Source organism: Gadus macrocephalus, chromosome 18 (assembly GCF_031168955.1).
Source record: "Gadus macrocephalus chromosome 18, ASM3116895v1".
Classification (NCBI taxonomy): Eukaryota; Metazoa; Chordata; class Actinopteri; order Gadiformes; family Gadidae; genus Gadus; species Gadus macrocephalus.
In genome coordinates, this window is record NC_082399.1 from 6,099,878 (window position 1) to 6,104,877 (window position 5,000).

Here is a 5,000-nt window from a genome sequence, read left to right on the forward strand (position 1 = left end):
AAAGCATTGTCACAAGCAGGCCTTCAAGCATATAGGGAGGGGGTGGGGGATGTGGGGGGGGGGGGGGGGGTCAGGAGGGCAAGGCTTGGGGGATGTAGTCATATATAAATGGGACTGCTCTTTCCAGGCTGGGGTGCCACAGTAGTAATGATTCATTTACATATCATATTTAGGTCGTTAAAGCAGCCCGTTTAAACATTCATACCCATGCATTTCCCTGCTGCTGTTTTCTGTCCTGGCCATCTTTACAAAGGAATATATTATTATAACCTCATTATAATATGAACTGAACTAATATAACCTATGCACTATATGCACAGCCTCATATTTTATTAAATATTATACATACTATATACACAGACTAGATTATATATTATTATTCCCTTCCTTATGTAAATCAAACAAGAAGAGCTGCCAACACATTTGATGATCCTGCTTGGGGCAGATTATTGGATGAATCTGATTTCTTAATCTGAGATGTGTTGGAAAATGTGATTACATCTTGATTTATTAACTATAAATGTTCCACTATCTGGATTATTTACAAATAGGTTGACATCTTTCATTTTTGCAATTGTTTAAGATAGCTGGATGATGAAATGTTAGATTTGATAGAGTGGGGTATTTTTTCTTTTAAAGACAAAGAGTAGCAGTGTGTTTTCTCACTTTAGGTCACAGCTGGCTGTGTGTGTGTGTGTGTGTATGTGCATGAGTGTATGCGTACAGTGTTTCTGTATGTGTGTGTGTGTGTGTGTGTGTGTATGCTTGTGTGTGAGTGTGCAAGCATGTGCGCATGAGTGTGTGCATATTAGAGTGTAAGAGTGTGTGCATATTACTGTTTTTGAGTGTGTGTATGGGCGTGTGTTTGTTTGTGTGTGTGTTTATGTGTGTGTGTGTGTGTGTGTGTGGGGTGCAGGTGTGGTGCGTCCCGTTCCAGCACCGTATCTCCATCAGGCCCAGACGGGTGGGTCCATCTAGCGCTCATTAAGGGCCTCTCCTGGGGCCCTCGTGGGGAGGGCTGTTGGGTTTAGGGGAGGGGGGAGGGATGGGGGGGGGGGCTCCCTATGATGGATGTCTCCTGGAAGTGGACATAGCAAAACCACAATGGGCCCCCCCCTCCACTCACTCACACACACACACACACACACACACACACACACACGCACACACACACACACACACACACACACACACACACACACACACACACACACACGCACACACACACACGCACACACACACACACACACACACACACACACACACACACACACACACACACACACACACACACACACACACACACACATGCATGCACTAACTGACACGCACACACATACGCACGCATGTGTGCGCACAAACACTCAGAAATACCCACACTCTCACGAATACACAAACACACACTCAATCCCACATGCATGCTCATACACACATATGCACACACACTCACGCACATACACACACATTAAAAAACAGCCCCCCTTACCCCCACCACGCACACACTTTCAAACACAGCCCCTCCCCCGACACACACACACACACACCCACACACACTCAAACATGCCCAAACACCCCAACACACGCGCCCACACAGCGTGGTATTTGAGGGGGCTCCAGAGGGGTGGGGGTCTTTAAACTCCACCTGACACCCCCCCCCCCCCCCCCATGCCAGCTGAGGTCTGGGGTTCCTCCATCAGCTCCGACTGACGGGGCTCCCTCTCTCTGCCAAAGACCCTTCATCATGTGCTCCGCGTAGCCCCACACAGCTGCACAGGTCAGCCATGGTTAAGACCCATCTCTTCACCCAACTGCGCCCTGTTTAAGAGACTTTACTGATCCAAACACATCTAATGTCTTGAGACTCTTTTTATTTTTTATTTACTTGCTTGCAAGTTTTTAGTAAGACCACATATAACGTCAACTGTGGATTACTGTCAAAGGGCTGAATGTCGGGGGTCTTAGGATCGGCACAAAAAAGGCAGCAGTCAGGCAAAAATTACTTTGATTACTTTGGCATCACAATCACCCTACAATAATGCTTCCTCAATGCTGCTTCACAATCATTTTTCTTATTTTTGTCAAATATGTTTTATGTCGTCTTGGACAAAGGCGTCCGTCAAATGAAATTAAAGCAACTCCCACTCCAGCCGGTGAAGGGGAAAGGGTTTAGGAACACACTGGCGAGAGATAGCTTAGCATTGAGTCTAAGAGTTGGCTAAGAGTTGACTACGGTGTTAAACTACTAAGTAGTTTAACACCGTCTCTGTTGAAAGGCGTCACCTCAAGCACAGCATCACGGAAAAGTTAGAGGTTTAGGAGATGTCGAGCATCTAGAATGATCTCTGCATGTGTTTGTGTGAGTTTGTGTGAATTGTGTGATATAGCGTGTGAATTATGTTATGTATGAATTTATAGGATGTGATATATGATGCATAGGATGTCCTGTAGGATGTGCCATGTGATGTGATATTGTATTTAATTGGTATAATATAGGATATTTATTTGGATGTGATAAAGGATGATTGATGGGATGGGATACAGGGCGATTTATAGGATGTGATATATGATGTCATATAAGACGGGAAACGGCATTTTGCAAACATGAACATGTGGGATGTTCATGTGCGCAAAACCACCTTTTTTTTTATTGTTCCATGCTGGGCCTTGTTCTGGAGATCAATAACCAGAGGGGCTGGGGCAGGCCCTAGCAAGCCCACAAGGGCTTACTAACCAGCCACTATGACGCCAAGACTAACCCACCAGCAGCTAATCCCCCAGGGTTTACCTACCAGGATCTTACCCACCAGAAGCTAGCCAACATGGAGCTAACCCACCAGGACCCAACCCACCAGGACCCAACCCACCAGGACCGTACCCACCAGGACCCAACCCACCAGGACCGTACCCACCAGGACCGTACCCACCAGGACCCAACCCACCAGGACCCGACCCACCAGGACCCGACCCACCAGGACCTAACCCACCAGGACCTAACCCACCAGGACCCAACCCACCAGGACCCAACCCACCAGGACTGTACCCACCAGGACCTAACCCACCAGGACCCAACCCACCAGGACCGTACCCACCAGGACCCAACCCACCAGGACCCGACCCACCAGGACCTAACCCACCAGGACCTAACCCACCAGGACCTAACCCACCAGGACCCAACCCACCAGGACCGTACCCACCAGGACCCAACCCACCAGGACCCGACCCACCAGGACCTAACCCACCAGGACCCAACCCACCAGGACCGTACCCACCAGGACCCAACCCACCAGGACCGTACCCACCAGGACCCAACCCACCAGGACCCAACCCACCAGGACCGTACCCACCAGGACCGTACCCACCAGGACCCAACCCACCAGGACCGTACCCACCATACCCCATCCCACTAGAGGCTGGCCCAGCAGCGGCTCACCCACGAGGGAGGGCCGTAGGGGGGTGTTGGGGAATGGGATTACAGGAGAAGTGGCTCCTTAAGGCAGAGGCTTAGACACTCGCTCGCTTGCTTATGCTAATCCCCGTGTTCATCCGCGACATGTTTGATCTGACATCCCATAATACAGGAGGCCTGGCAGTCTGACAGAGCTCTACTAAACCACAAATTACCCTGCATAATATATATATATATATATATATATATATATATATATATATATATATATATATATGTCTGTTGTTACGTTGATACAAGAGTTCCTTTCATAATTCAATTCTATATATTATGATGAATATCATTTGACATTGAGACAACGCAAGACACAACAGTTTATTAATCCTGTGAGGGAAATACAATAAGATACAAGATATATACTGCTGTTTATTGGGTTTGGGAGAGTAATACAATAAACAATAGAATAAAACAACCCTATATTGATATCATACTTTCATGGAAGTCAATGCTAAAAGCATTTCTTAAAGCTAAGGTTAGCGATTTGGACAAGCCAGCCAGAATGACTAGATTTCATCTGAAAAGAAAAAAAACTCAGGCCTTCCTTCAAAGTCACTGCTCCAAAACACATAACTAGCTCACTAGCCTTAGCTATAGGGCTCCACTGCCTGGTGGAAGACTCCGGCCATGCACAATGAGTGGTGAGCTCAGGCAGGTAGACAGAAAGGCAGGCCAGCCAGTCATTACGTTTTGGCCAAATTAAATTATTGGATGAATTATTGAAGGCCTGCAACAGCCACAAATCCAGCATTGTTCAATGCTTTCTCTCAGAGCATTTGATTTATTATGACAAAGAACTCTCTTTAAGAATGGCCGTCCTTAGCTTTAAGAGTCTAAAAGTAAATGCCCAAATATGACTTGCATTTTTCTGAAAGCCGGTTGAGAACACGTACTACAGCCACTTTAAAGCAGGGTATGGCTGCGTGTCTGCGATATTAATCCTGTATTGACCTGCTGTCTCCTCTCTACAGCTAACAGTGCTCTCTCAGGCGCTAATTAGCCAGTGTTGTTGCTCAGGTGTCGCTGCAGGACTCTGGAGCACCACCGCACCGCTAACCTCTAACGCAGCCATGATGTACAACATGGTCTGGTTATTCTCTGTAGGTACCGTCACTGATCGCCCCAGGAAACACCAGGGAGTAGCCCACAATTAGATGAGAGTGCACCACACACTAACCATGTCGAATTTCTACCCACCGATACATTGTGTGTGTGTACCTGTGTGTCTGTGTGTGTGTGTGTGTGCCTGTGTGTCTGTGTGTGTGTGTGTGCCTGTGTGCCTGTGTGTGTGTGTGTGTGTGTGCCTGTGTGTCTGTGTGTGTGTGTGTGTGTGTGTGTGTGTGTGCCTGTGTGTCTGTGTGTGTGTGTGTGCCTGTGTGTCTGTGTGCCTGTGTGTCTGTGTGTGTGTGTGTGTGTGTGTGTGTGTGTGCCTGTGTGTCTGTGTGTGTGTGTGTGTGTGTGTGTGTGTGTGCCTGTGTGTCTGTGTGTGTGTGTGTGTGCCTGTGTGTGTAATGGAGATTGAAATCCAGAAGTGCAT